The sequence below is a fragment of the Astyanax mexicanus genome, chromosome 9 (genome assembly GCF_023375975.1).
Source record: "Astyanax mexicanus isolate ESR-SI-001 chromosome 9, AstMex3_surface, whole genome shotgun sequence".
NCBI lineage: Eukaryota > Metazoa > Chordata > Actinopteri > Characiformes > Acestrorhamphidae > Astyanax > Astyanax mexicanus.
Genome location: NC_064416.1, coordinates 15598643 through 15619106, shown reverse-complemented (window position 1 = coordinate 15619106; position 20464 = coordinate 15598643). Strand labels below are relative to the sequence as shown.

Below are 20464 nucleotides of genomic sequence, written 5' to 3'. Positions count from 1 at the left end.
AGCCTCCCCGCCAAGGCTGTGATTTCATCTCCACACACATCCCTCCATTTCATTTACTCTACTCTCTACAAAACCTATTACAGCACGCAAACACACAAACACACATACACTCTAAGAAAGGGATGGGCTGAATTGACGCAATATAAAAAAAGTATTAAAGTATTTGACTCTGTTTGTGTGTGTGTGTCTTCAGGACCATTAGTTAAGGCACTGAGTTTCCATGTAACAGCATATATTTTTGTCCCATAGGAATTATTAGGAAACAAAGGTTTGTCACATTGATAAGAAAAAAAAAACATTAGCAACACATTTAGCAATAGATCATTCACTACATTATAGCAACTACTCTAAATACCTAAAAACCAGTAACACATTTCATAGTAATTTTGCATGGCTTGTTCCAGGGAACAAATATGTTCCTGTATGTTATATTTTAAACTACAAATTAGCATACATATAGTATACATTATATATATATATATATATATATATATATATATATATATATATATATATATATATATATACAATATACACAGTATTTAAATGGTGTAGTGGAACTGTGTTCCTTGCAATGATGGTGCTTCATTCAGTACCCTTGGGATGAGGTGGGTTTGTGTTCATTCAGCATTTTAACCTCTCTAATGCTCTTGTTGCTAAATGTATAGTGAACCATCTATTAAAACAGGATACACTCTTTTTTTAATTCTCTTGATTTCAGAATTTTTGAGTCCTAATAGGTTAGTCTGTATAGTGTATGGTTGCACACAAGTGAAATGTAAGTATCAGTGTAGCTGCTGCATTTAATATTGCTTCATCTGCCCACTGCAGTGCTGAAGTGACTCTGTGCACACTTTAATTATATGGAGTGTTTTAATTCATTTAATTAAAAACATTGTTTTTAAGTGTATTGCAATCCCACAAAGGTGTGTGTGTGTGTGTGTGTGCACGGCTAGGAGGGGTGGTGTGGAGTCTCTTTGTGTGGGAAGGCTTAATGCCTGAATGACAGCTGGGTTCAAGGTTTCCTATTTACATTCAGAAAGACGAGAGGTGAAGTCACGAAGACGAGCCAATTAAAATCAAAATATTTCACACACAGTTGACAGGAGAGAAAACAACACACACACACACACAGCAATCACGGAGCACTCACAATTTCTCAAATTGTACATGCATTTCGCTGACAACCCTTAATCAAACCTGCAAGGGGAAGGTGTGTGTGCGTGTGTGTGTGTGTGCGTGTGTGTGTGTGTGTGTGTGTGTGTGAGAGAGAGAGAGAGAGAGAGAGAGAGAAAGAGAGAGAGAGAGGCAGATGAGAAAGAAAGAAAGAAAGAAAGAAAGAAAGAAAGAAAGAAAGAAAGAAAGAAAGAAAGAAAGAAAGAAAGAAAGATAGAGATAAACATCTATAAAATCTGTGTTAGAGATACGTGAGATAAAAAAGAGAAAGAAGAGAGGGAGAAGAGAGAGTGCAAGTGAGATAGAAGGACAGAGAAAAAGAAAAAAGGGAATACAGAGAAAGAATATAAAAAATACGACACAAATAGAGAAAGAGAGAGAGAGAGACAACACAGTGATTGAGATGAGAGAAGAATAAAAAATATCTATATTTTTTAACCTCAAGCAAAAGACCAGCACAAATCATCATCTCCTGCACCAAACTCACAATCTGAAACGCTCTATCCTGGAGGCAGAGACATTGCTTCCTTTTTACATTCACTCCCCAACTCACTCGACCCCCACAGCTCACTCTCTTGCTTGCTGATTAACGTCTGTACTTCACTTCCACATTAAAAAATATTACATCAGTATTACATCATTTTAATTAAACTAAGTGAACCAGAAATGCTATATATTTATGAAATAAAACCAATAATAAGACAAATAATCAGGACAGACTATGTGCTTAAGTTTTATATGCACACAAGTCTGCACTTACAAACACAAATCAACCAATACCAGTAGGTATGAAGTAGTTTTTTCATTTATGGTTGAATGGTGTACATTAATATTTTTTTTATAACTACGTACTACTGGCATTTTATTTGAAAAGCAGTAGTATTACACTGACATGCCATATATCATGGGACAAGAACTGGTATAATTTCCAGTTACTTTTGCAGGATAAGTTTGTGGATTATCCTGGATTAAATGTGGATGTGATTTTGGCCAGAGGTGTCTTTCTGTATCAACAGTTCTAGCCAAACACTGCTGGTCACAATCCAGAAATGGAATGTACCATCCATCTTCTATCTGGCACCCACTATCACACCTCACTCTAACTCCAATAGTTCACATCACTCATCGGATAACACCTCAGTAATTAATGCTGTTCCCAAGCTGTCCCCTGAGGTAATACTTCATATCCAATTTATATACTGTCCCGTCACTAAAACAATTGCACCTTGGTGGCGCATGTCAGTATATATGTGTAATCAAAACCTTTATATACTTTTGGAAATATATTATGACTCTACAGTAGGTGGTATATGGAGTCTGTAAGGAGGCTGGCTCTGACAGAGGCACCAGCAGCAGAAGCAGCAGTAATAGTACAGTAGGGGGGAGTGCATGCGGAAATGACTCACGCAGGGTTAACAGCAGTAGGATGCATCGGGGGCATGAAGGTTGCACCAGTGTGTACACGAGAGGACCCATCTGCCTCCCCCACACAGCAGATGTCTCAGAAAGAACACACCCACCTGCTGTGTGTGTGCGTGTTGGTTTTTGTGCATTTTCAGGACCTAAAAAAAGTTCTGACTCCATTGTAAAACTAGAGTTTTACAGTAATACAGTTAACATATGTGGTCAAAAGTTTGTGGACTCCTGTTTCATCCAGAGTGAAGGATCTTATCTGTCTGGCCTTTGTAACAGTGTGCATGCGTTTCAGAGACAACCCATAATCAAACCTGCAAGGGAAAGGATAGAGGGAGAGAGAGTAAATGAGGTAGAAAGAGAAGATAGAGAGCAGGGAAAGAAAGAAAGAAAGAAAGAAAGAAAGAAAGAAAGAAAGAAAGAAAGAAAGAAAGAAAGAAAGAAAGAAAGAAAGAAAGAAAGAAAGAAAGAAAAGAATGTGATAAAAAATATAAAAAAAGAAATTGAAAATAAGATTTTAGAGACATTCATTTACAGAAAAAGAGTAAAATAGATAAAGATGAAAAAGAGAACGCAGAAGGGAGAAGAGAGATAGACAGAAAATGAAAGTGAAATAAAAGGGAAGAGAAAGAGAAAAGGAAAAGAAAGAGAGAAAAGAGACAGAGAAGACAAGAGAAACAGAAAGAAAAGAGAGATAATTTAGAGATGATATAAATGTACATATATAAAAAGGGTATGTGAGAAGTGTGAGATGAAAAAGAGAAAGAAGGGAGAAGAGAACGAGTGCAAGTGAGATAGAAGAAGAGAGAAAGTAATAGAGGGAAGAAATATATAGAAAATTATGACAATAATGATAAAAAAGAGAGAGAGAGAGAGAGAGAGAGAGAGAGAGAGAGAGAGAGAGAGAGAGAGAGAGAGAGAGAGAGAGAGAGAAAGGGAGACAGAAAACAGTGAGAGGGAAAAAAAGAAGAATACGAATAATAGAGTGTGATATAAAAGAGAAAAAAGAAGAGAGAAATTGAAAGAAAAGAGAAATAATATAAAGATTTTAGAGATATACATACAGTACACAGAAAAAGTGTGAAATAAAGAGAGAGATGAAAAAGAAAGTGAACGTGAGTTAAAAGAGGAGAGAAAGAGAAAAGAAAATAGACAGTAAGAATACCATCTACTGTAGGTGCTGTCATATCAAGTGGAAAACTATAGAGAAGTGGGGATAATTAATGTGGCTAACTCAAGTTTGTGGACACCTGTTTATTACATTTTTAATCCAGAATAAATGATCTCATCTATCCAGCTTTTGCTGCAGTAACTGCCTTTACTCTTTGAGGAAGCCTTTCCACTAGATTTTTAGTTTAGGACTGTATTGTATTGTATTGCATTAATAAGTTAATGTTAGATGATTAGTTCTAGATAACAAAGACTCAAATGAACTGTCCAGTGTTGGGGTCTTTATACCCCTCTAGCCACTTAACATTTGGCATGGAGACTTTCCCTGATGGTGTTTTAACATCAATGATGCCTGAATTCGGGCCACAGCTGGCATTTACTAGTGCCCCACATTCCACTTGGAGTGATGGCTCAGAAGTGGGCCAGATGTGGTTGCCAATCATTTTAAAATGGGCCTAGTTGTTGAATTTGTTGCTCAGTTCTGACAGTGTTGAATTAAAGATGGATGAGATGTTGTCCTTTCACAATTAACAACTATATTGTTTAAATATTTTAATTTTAATAGACAGCAACTTATCAACCAACCATTTACCAGAGCAATTCTGTAGAAGTTGTGTGATGGAATTTGAATGGATTATTATAGTTGAATTCACTCACTGGAAAGAGAGTCAATTAACTTTTGGACATGTGTTGTATTGTATGTGGGTGTGTACATTGTAGTATGTATTGTTGGGAAGTGTGAATTTGCTATTGAATTGAATGAAAACAAGCTTCAGCAGGATTTTCTGGCAGGGAGCAGAATTCATTGTTCCATCTGTTATAGCAAGTCTCACAGCCCCTAAAAAAATAAAGCAGCCCAACAAAATAACACTACCACCACCATGTTTGACAGTTTGTATGATTTATATTTGTGGAGTGCTCTGTTAGCTGTACATCTGATTTTACTTCGGTGTTCTTGCTGAAAATAGCTTTTTAAATATGTGTAGGGGTATATCATTACTATGAAGCATTCCTATGGTTTGATCCATTTATTAAGAAATTATACAGAAAAGAGAGGACAATGCAAAAGAAACAACTGCCAATCAAATTCAAGTGATATCAAAAGTAAAGTAAAGTAAAAAATATAAAAACACAAAAAAGGACAGAAGATATTTGCATGAAGGGGGCAGTTAATTTTATCCGCAGTGAGTAAGTGCGCATGGTTACACAGGGAAAATGTGAGAAAGTGTGTGATGGTTGTGCAGGACCTGAGCTGGACATCTGCCGGGGGCTGCGGGTGCTGCACTGTCAATCAGGATTAATACTGTTCAGAGTCATTTAAATGAAGGAGCACCGGGAGTCCATACTTAATACATCACACACACACACACACACACACACACACTGCTCATTTTTCTAGTTTCTTTAGTCCAGTATATTCATATAATTTATTCATTTTTGTACCCCTTTTGTGCTGATATGTTAATTTTTTTTTTAAAAAAGTTGTATAAATCCACATTTCACTGGTATGGAATGTCCATTACAGTGTCATTTTTACATTCTCCTCATGGAGACCGTCCCCTCCCCCTCCTCTTCTTAACACACACACACACACACACACACAATATGTATGCCGACAGCATTACCTGCCAAACCAGGAATGTGAAGAAAGACTGTCTGGCAGGCATGCTTGTGGGCTTGTGGCAAATAGCCTGCATTTAATCACGCAGACACAGACACACACATACTATCTCTATTCTTCTCTCTCTCTCACTCTGTTAGCGTAACAGCTAGTTCTGCCTTAGCAGCTCCCACACACTCAAACACAGTTATTGTACCTTTTACTGGTAGTTACCTCCATAACAGGAAGGATTTGTGTGATTGTCTGATATTACACCACTAAATCTTGAGGATTTTTATTCAAGTATTACATAAAAAGCTTTCATGTTTGATAAGGAACATTACTGGAAAGCATAATTGTAATTGTAATAGAAAATACAGAAAAAGATTTAATTCAATCTGCAAAATGTCAAAATATAATGAATAAAATCATAAAATTGTCTCTTTTCTGGACTACATTTTAAAATCAATATTTTCCTGAATATAAATCAAACAGTTCATGTCCTCCAAACCTTTAGTTTCGTTATGTTTGTCTAGTTTTTAGGTCAATTTTCAAACATGCAGAATTTGGGTTGATTCCTGTTACTGATCTGGATTATTAAGTGGATCAGAGAGTGATCAGGCAGCTTCTCCAAGTGTCCTGTAGGAGATTTCAAAGCCCTCATTTTTCAGAATGTAAATAAGTTATTTCACTGTAGAAAAACGGTTTTGTATCACCTACACATGTAGCCCGCATACAGGTCAAGGCATTTTAAGGGGTTTATTTAATGATCCAGACAGGTTTCCAAGACTGTGATCCTGATTACACCTGGTCACTTTAAGCCAGATTACACATGGCATTACCAGGCATTTTTGGTGTTAAATTAGCTTCAGATTTTCTTTTTCTGCATCACAAGCCAAGTGTGAACACACCAATATACATTAAAATCAGGTTAAATTTGGATGACTTAAACCACCTTCTGATTTGGTTAATCCCAATTCACATTTAATACAAGTATAAACAGTATGAGTACTCAGATACTATCCAGATACTATCTAGATACAAAGTGCATGTTAATGCCAAGTATAGAGAGGTCCTCTATGCATCTTGAGGATCAGGATTATGTTGAATGTTGGGTAAGGCCAAGCCACAGAAAAATGCAAGTATAAATGCACTCAAGACTCATTTCATTTCCATTCATTCAGGAGGTAGTCTGAACGCATTAACACATGGTCAAATGTGTGAAATTCAACTGCTGTGTGGGATGGAACATGCATATTCGCTTACTGCATGCCAATTATTACTGGTGTTTCAGTTGTACTGGGAGGAGTCTTGGTTGTAGGATGTGAATTGGAGAGGTGGATGAATTTATAAACTTTTGGATTCGAAGATCCATAACCATATATGTGAACATAAAAAATAGAGGGGTAAAAGTGTTAGGGTCAAGAGTTGAAATTAGCTTGGGCCTAAGTGATCAGGTGTAAATGGGGTCAAATAGTTTTTGAGCCATTAACTGGAGGAGCTGTATGTCTAAATATAAATGTCTAAATCAGTTGTACCAGACAATACCTGGAATGTTTCCTGTCTATCCCTTAGTCTAGGTAAAGTCCAAGTCTCTACATACTGACAATATAACTTACTATATCTTCACCAAGTTGATGTGTAGTTGTGCCTGTCTCCTCTAGAGGGAGCTGGAGGATAAGAAGAGAGCAGACTTTACCCATAAATGGAGATCCTTATTGTGTCTGGATCTTCTCCAGCATAAGGGTCAGTGTAGTTTTGAGGTGTATTACTAATGATAAAAAGTAGGATCACCTCACAAGCATCTGCTTCTGGGAAAGGCATTTAGTGTAAATCTACTTTTTATTGGTTATTATGGAATTTAGTAAAATTACAATAAAATAGTTCAGCAAAACAAAAATAATGATAACTGAACGTTTAAGGAATCAAATAATTTATTTAATGTGAATAAAACCTGTACAGTACAATACAAACAAAAAATAACAGGCTGTTCCTATTACTCCACCTTTAAATATATTATAAGATGAAAGATCTCTTCTGGGATATGTTTTGAATCTTTGAAACATTACATATTATGCTATTCTTTTCAAGATAGTAATATATTAAATGAATAAAATACAAATATTTTAGTACAGTGATCCATAAGGGTGTTAAACAAAATTGATATATCAAAGTTCATCCAATATCATGAGCTCTCTAAAGCTCTTGTTCTCACAACAACGCTCCAAAAATCTAGTAAAAATCCTTTCCTGGACGGACAAGACAGTTGTTCTAATAAAAGCAGAATAAACAATAAACAGGTTTTGTCTGAAATATTGTTCAAATGTACATATCTTCTGGTGCTGATATACGTATGTGTCAAAAAGCATATTTCTCCTGATATCAGACAACATCATGCATCCATATACTGTGAAATCCATTTTTAGGTTGGTTATTGTTTTTTTCTAGTTTGAGGGAAAAGCTTTCTTCCCACTGTTTCCACCACTGTTGGCCTTGCCTGGAAATGCATTTGCATGTGTCAGAACACGCATGCATGCATGCACTGTATGTGTGTGCAGACGTGTGTGTGTGTGTGTGTGTGTGTGTGTGTGTGTGTGTGCAGTCCCTCCTCTTGACAGTAATGATTATATGATAGGACCAGTGGGGCCAGCTGCCTGTATGATATCTTCCAGCTGTAGTCTATATGTGCTGGCCTATTTCAATATGAGTGCTTACATGTAAAAGATGTGTGTGTGTGGGGGTGTGTGTGTGGGTGTGTTAAGACAGGTTGTTTGCTTGTTACTGATTAATATGCTTGTGCTTGTAATTATAATTGCTTTATGCAAATCAGTTAGCGTTTGTTACAAATTCATTGCACATTGATTGCGTACCTGGACCTGAGAACCCTTTTATTAAGCTTTATTTATTTAACTACCTTGCAACAATGATTGCTGGTTCAAATCCCGTTTATGTAGCTTGCCATCGGCTGCCGGAGCCCTGAGGGAGCATCATAAGTGATCTTGCTCTCTCTGGGTGGATAGATGGTGCTCTTTCCCGTCATCACTCCAAAGGGTGATGTCGATCAGCACAAGGCGTCTGTGAGCTGATGTATAGGAACTGAGTCACTGCGTTTTTCTCCGAGTGCACTGTGATCCTACTCAGTAATGCTGCATCAGCAGCAGTTCAAAAAGAGGTGGTGGCTGACTTCACATGTGTTGGAGAAGGCATGTGCCAGTCTTCAGTCTCCTGGTATTGGGGCATCACTAGTGATAGGGGGAGTCCTAATGAGTGGATTGTGTAATTGGCCTTGTAAATTGGGGAGGAAATTATAAATAATATAATTCTAATCACCTTAGTCACCTCTTTGTTTGCTTTTGCTGTTGTTTTCAATAAAAAGAGCAGCTTTGTGCTAATAAAGGTTTTCAAATGTCAGAATGCCCAAAGAAAACTGGTTAGCTTGATTAAAATAAAGAGACTGGTAGGCCAAAGAAGCTCTCTAAACCTAAATACAGAATAATTCTCATTATAATGAAGAAAGATCCCAGTGCAGCTGTTCCAATAGATCTGAAGCACTCTTCAGGAGATGTGCTTCCTCCAGCTGTAGAGCAATTAGCTTATGCAAATAAGCTTGTGTTGGATAGAAACCCACTGTAGACTGCAAACATAGAGTACCTGAACCCGAGAAGCTTCTAGTTACAAAATGTTCACCCCAATACTGGGTTGAATACAGATACACAGTTTGTACACACATGTTGGAGTGTGAGTGTACAGGTGTGTGTGAATGTGTGTATTTGTCCATTTGATTAAAAACAATCCATCCCACCAAATACAGTCTCTTCGAAGCTGGAAGATCAGGGGTCACCAGGCCAAATGGATTGTTTTTTCTTCTCCGATTCTAAAGGTCATTCCATCTCTGGCCCTGCCCTGAGGGAGTGGAACCAAAGGACACATCAAACATGAAAATCACTCACATTATACACCCAATACACTCTTAGTGCTGTGTATTACAATGTCCATGAGGGATGGGCTTAATAAGGTTGAAGGGAAAAGCGAAGCGTGTTTGCACACGTAAGCCTCCGGGGGTCTGCACGTAAGAGGAATCCAGATAAGTACAAAAACACACACACACACACACCCCACCAGAGCCATTTCCATTAGAAGGAACATGCACCTTCAAGACCACTTTTCATTTCTCGTTACACAGATTCATTCACTGCTCAGCCTTTGTTCTGCCTCTGTCCTAGGCTTGCTGCCGGCTTCTGCTGAGTGTGTGCAATAGTGGCAGAAACATTTTATGGCATAATGGCCGTCTGACTTACGATGGAATGATGGGTGCTGAGGAGGAAAGTGCTTTCTGTTGATGGCAGCAAATCTCCTCTCCAAATGGCCAGAAATGGCTTCGTAAAAATGATATGTTGGGAATGGGCCTCACTGAAGGGGCTTTGGGCTGATGTGGGTTTGACCATTTAGTTTCATGTCTTTTTCTTTCCGTCTTTCCTCTATTTAGATGTTATACACTTGCTCTCTGGCCCTACAGTGAAGTCAATTATGCCAGCCAGTTACTCTTGATATTATTATATATCTACATCTTATCTATATTCTGATAAATGAGATTGATTAGCTTCTAGTGTTTCTTATAATATTAGAAGGTGTCAAGTATTAAAGTACAAATGCAGAAATGTTGGTTATCTTTACATTACTGGAATACTTATTTTTCAGACTACTTTTACTCATATTTTTACTCGAATATCTTTACATTCGACTCCTTGTGTTTAAAAAAAATAGTCCTGTTTTCATTCTGGCTTCTCAGAATGAAAATCCAGATAAATCTCTGCATGCCAGAGTGAATCTGATTGTGATTGGATGAGAAGTATAAACATATACCATTCCAAAACCCTATTGGTTCATATGATCCATCACACCTGCACACGTCACCCCCCTCCCCCACATACAATCCAGCAAGAACATAGCAGACGTATGTAGTCCAGTATGAAAATGATCTGTGCAGAGACTCAAGAGAACTCAAGATCTCTAACTAAGCATATCTGCAGCTGAAACAGGGAACAGCCTAGTGCATCCCAAATTTATCAACATTAACATTTTAATATAACATTATAGTTATTATGTCTTTTAGAACAATGTATTTTGGGAGGGGGGCGGGGAGTTGAAACCTAGGCTGTTATCCTTAATAACATTTTTTTACTTAAATAACTTTTACTTTTATACTTTAAGTAGTTTTTAAACCAGTACTTTTACACTTTTACTTTTTTGCTATCTTTTAAAGTATCTATACTTCTACCTGAATAATGAATGTGAATGAAATGAATGAAAATACTTTTCACAGCTTTGCATGCTGCTAAATGTAGAAATCAGTGTCTTTACTTTTTTAAAAACAACAAAAAAAGAATATTTAAGACAGTTAATAAATATAGATGTATAAATGAGAAAACACAAGAAACTAAGAATGTGTTTAATATCAAATTGTGGAACAAAATGAGGTACAATATGATGTACCCCTACAAAAATCTTTAATAGATCACATATTGGCTAATTTAAGGTCATTCCAGTCCTGATCCTTTGTTTTTACTGCTGTGTTCTGCAAGAGTTCCCTCTGGCATCTTCTTAACACCATTAACCACAATATTCCAAGCTGTGAGGAATATTCTTAGAAGATATTGGAATAGTTTAAAGTCTGGAATATATAACTAGTCTAGAATGGAATATAAAAAAAACCAAACCTGATATTTGTTCTGCTTAGGCTGAGTTTGGGCTGCTTTTCCACATCTTAACTAAATAATGGGACTGTTTTATACATAGAAAGAATAAAACAGTCCCATGATTTGGGTTGGATTAGTATTGGTTGATAATTAGCTATAAGATACTATAAGATATCAAATCAGGGCGTAAAAACCTGCATTAGGACATCCTTATCCCCAACACAATGTCAGCCCAGTCTATAAACAACAAAAAGAGCAGGCCAGATATTACCTATATGCAGGGCAGTGTGCCTCCAGAACCATGAACCTAGAATACAGAGCGAGGGATGGTCAGATATGATCTACTACTGCTTAGTAGTCAAACACAGATACAGAGTATGTTCCGTGTATGACGTAGTCACTAGGTTTGTGTGTGAAAGTGTGTGTGTGTTTGTGTGAAAGCGTGTGTGTGTTACAGAGAGAGTGGTTGGCAGAGAGGAATGAATTGCTGTGGCTCTGTGTAAGACAGACAGACCTCGGCATCCTCCATCCTTTCCCTGCGTCCCCCCCACTGTCCGCCCTGGCCAAAAATAGAGGGCCAGAAAAGACAAGAAACACAGATGCTGCCATCACCACTCGCCGTCTGGAGAGCCAGGCGGGGGTTGTCCCTGACGACGGTTGCTAGGAGACAGCACAGCAAGTGACTTCATGCAACCGTATTTGCAGGGTCTCCACTGAGAAAGAGAGGCAGTGTGTGTGTGTGTGTGTGTGTGTGTGTGTGTGTGTGTGTGTGTGTGTGTGAGAGAGAGTGAGTTTTTAGCATGTAGGACTATAAAAATATTAAAAAAATAAACATTCATCTAAAAGCTACTTTAAAGACAGTTTATAATTATTACCTATGACATTTCTGTAGTACTACTAGCAATATGTTCATGAACTGTTCATGAAGTTTTACCCCATGGTAGAGGTTGTGAGGTGTTATCTTGTGGGTGAGGGTAAACATTGGCTAGTATGCTCATGGCAAGGAAATTCGAATGATCAAAAATCGAGCATGGCCTGATAGTGGGTAACAGACGGATTGGAAAGTCTATTTTCTTTAATGTTTAGGCATCTAACATTCCTCAATCCACGAGTGAACCAAGAACATGTCATAGTAGACAGCACAGGGGGTGATAATGATCGTGACCAGCATCATCTGGCTTGAATTGTCCATGCATATAGAAATCAGGCAGGTCAGTGTAGTGTTTCTTAACTAAAGTGTTCTTTAGCTACATGTAAGTGTTCTGTAAAACTATTTTAATTAAACATTTTGTCTTTTTTGTTGTTTTTGTGGTTTATTTAAGTTTGATGTGTATAAATAAGCACTAATCTCATTGGCTGTCGTGTTTTTTCTATTTGTCATGTTTGCTTATTCAAAACGCAGTCAGGTGTAATACATACGTTATAACACCAGTCTAAATGGGTGGAGCTAAACTGCTGTAGGCTGAGTAGGTGTATGCATGTCAATGTCATCTTGGGTTTTGCAGCATAAACGGAACAATGAATTTTGTTTTGTTTCCCAATATGGATTGAACATTCATATATGCAATACATTAAACACATACTTCACAAAAAAATGAGAAATGTCTATAATATGTGTCATTTGAAGTTATTAGCTTTGATTTTTAGAGAAAGCAATATTATGATGTACTGTTTCCTTTAAGTATCAGCTTCAGAATCATGTAATGGTTTGGTACTTTGGTACTCTACTTTGGTAGAGCTGCACAAACCACTGGCCAGAAGTGTGAAAAACTGTGTAGTGAAAGGGGCAAGTGAATTACACTTCTCTGAACTGTAGGAGGAGCCCAAGAGTGAAGCATTACCAATTGTTGCATAAACTGTAGCTTGAATCACTGTTAACTAAACAGGCTCTGAGTATTAAAATGTGGTGAGAGTATGGTGAGAGTATGGTGCCTGCTGCTCTAACTCTCCCTGTCCCTTTGAGTGTGTGTGTGTGTGTGTGTGTATGTGTAAAGCTGATTGAAAATGCTTGCGGGCAGCACTGCCCAGTGTGTGACTGACGGAGCGCAATGTGGCAAAGCTCTGCAGGGAACACTGGATAATGAACTTTAGATTGAATAGTCTGCATGTTCCGACTCCCTGGGCTGATCATGTGTGTTTGTATGTTTGTTCCTGTGTGTGTGTGTGTGTGTGTGTGTGGGTATGTGAGAGAGAGAGTGAAAGAGTGAGTGAGAGTAAGCAGGACACATGTTCTTACTATCGTCCAACCCCTACAGGTTAAAAACAACGCCATCATCAACCAATCCTGCACACTGCCATCAGATCAATAACCTCCCACCCCACACACCAGCACAGCCCACCGAGCTCATTAAGCTGTGTTCGAAGCATGAGCAGGTCCCTGTTCATGTGGCGCTCATGTGCTGATCATTGATCATCAGTTGTCAATCAGCATTGATTCCTTTCCACTGTCAGCCCAACAGCTTTTCACATTACCTGATCAGAGGCTCGAACGAATGGCTTGTTTTATTGGGTCTTTAGGAAATTCTGAGTTCTCCAGAGGCCATGACTTATAATAATGGAGTATTGTGTATCAGAGCACTGCTATAAAGAATGATAAATAAATAAATAAAAGTTAGCATTTGTTTGTTTAGCAAAAGCATATTTGCAATTTTTTTACTGTGTAAATTTAATTACATTAAGTTACATGTGGTCTACTGTGACTTTCTGTGGTCTCAATATGGCTTTAATAGAATGCAGACAGTCTAAATGCTACATGATGCCCCTGAGAAATGTATGTACTGAAACACTGATTTTTGAATATTAATCTTGAACCATTTCAGACCCTGCATCCATTACAATTGGCATTACATAAACACTATTAACACTATTTGAATGCTGTTGTCTATCAGAATAGACCATGAACCAGAAAATGAACAAGTTTATAAACCAATGAAACAGTAGCTTGGCTCTGCCAAGCTATTGATGATTTGCTATATAGATTTTACAATAGAAAACAGACAGAAAACCACATTCCTTATCTTTTACATCACTGGAGATAATTCAGGTTAAAAAAAACTGAAAGGGTTAAATATGTTCAAAAAGATAAAGAAAAGGAGTCTGGCTGGGCTGCATAATATATTGTTTAAGCTTTGGTATCACAATGTGCACATGCTCAATGGTCACATTGCAGGGTATGCAATGTTATGTCTTGTGCGATGTCAAATAAAGTTTTGGCTACATAATATAAAATGGAAATGCAAATTATTCTAATTTTCCATGAAATATCTACCAGAGGTACATTATATCTGCCCAACAACATTTATTTGACCTATTTGGATACATAGAGTGCATCACTACTATTATGACATGTCGCATAATTAAAATTATTAAAATTTGTATATATTTTCAAAGTTGCAATATTTATATAAAAGTTGCAGAAATATATACAGCTCTGGAAAAAAAATAAGAGACTCTTTGATTTTATCAAATTGAAAAACTCTGGAAAAGAATCAAGAGGAAGATGGATGATCACAAGCCACTAAAGCAAGCTGAACTGCTTGAATTTTTGCACCAGGAGTGCAGGCATAAAGGTATCCAAAAGCAGTGTGTAAGACTGGTGGAGGAGAACATGCCAAGATGCATGAAAACTGTGATTAAAAACCAGGGTTATTCCACCAAATATTGATTTCTGAGCTCTGAACTTTATGAATATGAACTTGTTTTCTTTGCATTATTTGAGGTCTGAAAGCTCTGCATTTCTCATTTTCTGCAAATAAATGCTCTAAATGACAATATAGTTATTTAATATTTGAGAGGAATATTGTTTGTAGTTTATAGAATAATAAAACAACAATGTTAATTTTACTCAAACATATCCCTATACATAGCAAAATCTGAGAAACCTGAACACACTTAAGCGTGCATGTGTAACTTACAGTATAAAAAGAGAGATATTATGTTCTGGGGAGATTTGTAATTTAGATGAAATCCGCTTTAAGTGATTGGGCTCCTGCCGACTCCTTAATTGTTCTGTTTAGGGTTTCTGCATTAATGACAACTAATTAATGATTACTGGTATTAGAGTGGAGCCTTCCCATGGCGGAAGCTTTCAGATTCCCTGTTGTTGCCAGTCGCATACGGCTAATAGCGTGTGTTCTTTAGGTTCTAATTAAAGGTCTTTCGCTGCTCTACTTACAGCAAATTACACTCCTCTGGGTTAAGCAAGCTGGGCATCGCGGGAAACACTTTCAGACATTCAGCCCTCTAGCGCCAGGCCAGCCAATCAGCAGGCTTCATATGCAGCGTTATGGTTAGTGGGTTTTTGGTGCAGTGGTGTGTAGTGAAGTAGGTGTGATGGAAAAGCAGGAGAGTGAAATTTCTGTTATGTTATGTGTAATGGCTTACCAATTACCACCGCTGTCTGGTGCCTGAGTTGGACTGGAGTGTGTTTGGAGTGTGTGTACAGAGTGTGTATTGGCCTAGAAGAGAGGTTGTTTGTGTGTGTGTGTGTGTGTGTGTGTGTGTTTGTTCTTGGTTTTCCATCTTCTTTTTATGAGAGGACATGTTTCTGTGACACTTTAACACTTGCTGTCAGCACTTACACATTACCAGGATGGATGAGTCTGCTATAGAGCACACACACACACGTGCGCACACACACACATGCACACACACACACACACACACACACACACAGCCTTGCGATACAAATAATGTGCTGAAATGATGGAAGACAGGAATCCTGCTATTATTTTAAACAATGAATGCAATTTTCCTTATGTTTAATGTAATATGAATATTTAATGCCTTGTATTGTGTAAACCTACAGTATATAAAGGGATAACAAGCCATTACATTAAAACCACTAACAAATGACATGAATAACACTAATTCTCTGGTTCCAGTCAAGCTAACACAACTAAATGTAAAGGGGTGGAATCTACACACAGCATGGTGATTTAAGCAGTTATTCAAGTTTATGTGTTAAGTAAAGCTGAGTATAAGGATCTGAGATACTTTAGCGAGAACAATATACCAGTGATGCTCATAGACAGGGTCAGAACATTTGGAGTTTGGAGTGTTTTGGAGTGTTCCCAGTATTTAGTGATCAGTACCTACCAAACAATCAAAAGGGTTCCATGGAAGACTCATTGATACAGTATTGAGGCTGAACCCCACAATTTACAGGGCATAAATTATCTGCTACTAATGTTAATCTTGGTGCCAGATACCACAGGACACCTTCAGAGGTTTTATGGCGTCTATGCTTTATTGGTTCAGTGTTGTTTTGGTGGCACAAGACAGAGGTACACAGTTTTAGGTACAGTAGGTGGTTATAATATTCTGAATGATTAATGCCTATGTCTATGTATATGGAAACTAAGGCGCTATGAAAACAAGCACATTTACACACAGAATATCTACAGTATCTGCCTGTTTCCCAAAATGTTCTTAGCACTAAGATTAATCTTAAATGGTTGAACCAGCTTCACACTGAGCACTCTCTCTCCACAGATGTTAGCATTAATAGATCATTGATCATCATATTAATCAACAGCTGGTTTGGTAAATTGATCAATTTGGTAAATCAGGTGAGCTGCTGATGGAACTGAACATATACACATGCTGGCTGAGGGCATCCAGGAGAAATCTGGAACTAGAATTTGTTCTTCAGCTTGGATCACAGGATATAACATACTTAGTTAAAAATGAGAAAATTCCTTGTTACGTTTTTCTGTACTGTATGTTTATTTGCAATTATTCCATCAAAAGCAGATTAACTCATTTTTAATACCAATACAAGCATTGTGCAAGATACAATGCCTTAGCAGGTGTCCCAATACTTTTGTCCATATAGTGTACACTGTATAGAGATCTACAGTCAGAAAAGAAAAGTTGAAGGGAGATGGAGAGTGAGTAAGAGAGATAGAGAGAATAAAAGAGGGAGAGATGTATAATTGGACTGAACTCCAATCCCACAGTAACTCCAGCCTCAGGAAGCTCTAATGAGAGCAGCGGTTCACTGAAAAGCGGAGTTTTCCTTGAGCTGGAGTGGAGTTAGGGAAGTAGGTCAGCCCACAGAAAAGAGCAGCACTCCACTCACTCACTCACACACACACACACACACACACACACACACACACACGTGCTGTGGGAATGACACACAACAAACACACACCTCAAACAACCTGCACACAGCATGCACACACTCACACTCTCCACAGACCAGATAGAAGAACAGATCAGCCTGTTAAGCATGGGGGGGGGGGGGAGGTGCTATGACACCGTCGTCAAAACCATGTAAGAAATGCTGAACACAGCACTGACACCATCAGCTGCAGCAGAGCTGGAGTGTAAGGTGTAAGGTGTGCTGCTGCAGTGTTTTCTCAGAGGAGGTGCATGATCAGTGTGTCTCTGCTGTTGCTATGGTTACTGACACGCTGATCAGAAAAAGAAAAAAAAAAATATATATATATATATATATAGAGAGAGAGAGAGAGAGAGAGAGAGAGAGAGAGAGAAGATTTACGAGATAAACGAGAAAACTTGTGACAGTATGGAAATCTCTCAGTTATCTAAGAATCAGGGCTGCAGCTTAAGGGATGGTGATGAGAGATGGTGAAAGAGTGTGTGTGTGTGTGTGCTTGTTTATGTTTGTGTGTGTGTGTCTGAGCATGCTTGTTTAAGAGAAGACACATGGAGATAATAACTCAGAAAAGAATTGTTAATTTACAGTTGTAGACAGTGCATTTTCAACTAAGCAATTAATAATTAAGAAAATGATGCGTTAAAGCAGTTCAACCAAACACAACAGTAATGAAGAGACCAGCCACTGGTTGAAATATGACTGAGAGCTCTCGTACCGCCCCCTTCAAACAAAAAATATCCGATCAGCTTGCTGCTAATGCTGCAATTGGAGTAGCCTCAGGATGCTAATTGAGAAGCTCCCTCTTGATAAGGAGATCTGTGCAATCGCAGTAGCCAGAATGAGCCGAAAAATCACTTTTTTATGCATTATGGAGACAAGCGTTATAAACAAATCATAAGGTTTAAGTCAGATTTGATCAGTGATGTAAAATAAGTTGTTCCAATGATTAATAGGTTTAGTGTATTTCAGTCTCTCCCTATTTAAAACAGATAGGATGCAGGACTGAGAGGATACAATTACCCAACTGCATTAGAACTGACTTGCTTATAAAGACTTTGGTTCTACTCAGAGACTTGCATGCTAAACCAAAATGTGGAAGATGTTTAATAATGTAAAAACAAATGTGCAAATTAAATGTCCAAATATTTGTGGCCACCTGTGGCTAGCACAGGTGTGCAAATGCACACATATAGCTTGACTCATCCTTGTAGAAAAGTATTAATAATAGAATGAATAAAGTGATGTGTGTGGAGCACCTGGCAGACCCACTTAGTGCCCCAAGGTTAAAAATGTGTTACTTAAAGTGTCCTATTAACTGCATTTTTTCTGAGGAAAATGTTGATCTTGCTTATTGCAATAAATTCTGATAAGGTGCCCTCTATAAGTGCATTTCTGACCTTCTAGTAGAAGGTGCCCTTTCAAGTGGAGAGTGCTGATTTAATGAATGAAGTTTCCCATCAGTAAATAAAATGTGATGTGATGCACTATATAGGTGAATGGAGTGGAATAGATGCATGCATACAAATAAGAATGAACCCACAGTGGGTTAAAATGTTTTTTAATTCATTCTTATTTGTATGCATGCATCTATTCCACTCCAAGTCATGCAGAGGATATTAAAATTGTATTATTTTCTATAAACACAGAGTAGTGTCAATTAATAGTTTGACAGTTTGATTTAGAATAGTGACTATAACTCCCAGCACTGCAGGTGGCATTATTAATATTAGTATTTATTGGAAAAATCCACTAGTTGAAGTACTACTGGGATACCTGTATGCTGTAAAGTACCAATTCCCCAATATAAAGCCTTGTTATGTGGTGTGGTATTGGTGTGGTAATGCCACTGCCATCTGCCTGGGAGTATGGAGAAAAAAATATCCACACACATAAAGAATTCATTAATTTGGATGTTGTGTCCTGATGTTGCCCAGCCTGACTCTCCACTGCCTTGCTTGTTTTCAGCACTTACTCATACTCGTAATGACCTGTTTCTACATTAACTATGGCTGCCCGTTATCTTTCTGTACAGTTGTTGTTGTGTTGTTATGTTATTATTTGTGCTGGCTGGGTCGACCAGAGGAGGATGGGTTCCTCTTATTGTTGCCACCATCACCTTGCCACTGTTGCCACTATCAGTGTGGTGTTTACTCATAAGTGGTTTGGACCTGTATCTCTGTAAAGCCACTTTGTGACAACATTTGTTGTAAAAAAAAAAAGGTCTATATAAATACATTTGAATTGAATTGAATTAATGAATGAATGTAGACTGTGCCCCTCTACTGGTCACTGCATGGTGACCAAGCCTGTGGCCAGCAGTGATTCAGTCATGTTCTACACTCAAGCTCTACTCATTTAATGCTTATTATTAGCATTATTCAGATGCATGTATGCTGATGTGTGTGTGTTCGTGTGTGCGTGTGTGTGTGTGTGTGTGTATGTTTGTGTATGTGTGTGTGTGTACAGGGTCAGTGGGAGGAGTGCTAGATAGAGTGAGTCATTCTGAGTTAAAGGAGAGCGGAGGCAGATCAGGTTGCTAAGCAGTAAAGTAGCTCCTTTTGTCCTCACTAACAACTGAGCCACAAACACACACACACACACATTCACACACACATTCACACACACACATATTCACACACACACACTTAGAGGGTCAGTGGGATGGTGTGTGTACCTGTGTGTGTTATCATGAGAGAAGCAAAGGAAGACACATTGGGAAAAAAAAGGAATGATGGGGAGACAGAAAGTTTGCAATAAAGCAGACAAAAGAGAAAGAGAGAGGAAAGAAGAGATAGGGGTGAGAGAAAAGGAGGATAGATAGAAAGAGAGAGAATAGAAGGTGAGAGAAGAAAAGCAGTAGGAGACACATTAGAAGAGGAAGAGAATGAGGACTTGGAAAGAGTGGCTGCAATAGCAAGAAGAGGAAAAAGAAGAAGCAAAAGAAGTGATTAATGATGTGAGAAAGAAACAAGAGAAACAGATAGAAAGAGAAAGATAAAAAAGAGAGGATGAGAGTGGGAAGGAAGAAAGAGGAGGAAAGAGAAAGAGAGAGGGGAATAAGGAAGGGGAGACACATTGGGAAATAGAAGGAGTGAATGAGAGACAGAAAGGAGAGAGAGAGTGAGAGAGAGGGGGGACAGAAAGGATGAGAGATAGAGAGAAAAGGGAAAGAAAGAGAAAGGGGTTGGTAAATGGTGATAGAAAAGGAGAAAATAGAGGAAGAGAAAAAGAGGAGGATATGGAAGGGGAGAGGAAGAGGGAGACATTGATAAAGAGAAATTG

At 38.1% G+C, this 20464-nt stretch overlaps 1 protein-coding gene across 1 annotated transcript in view; it reads left to right on the top strand.

Annotated features, from left to right (window-relative positions):
* The window catches only part of frmd4a (FERM domain containing 4A), a 221781-nt gene that overhangs the window by 17835 nt on the left and 183482 nt on the right, over positions 1-20464 (top strand). The gene's annotated exons all lie outside the window — the stretch shown is intronic.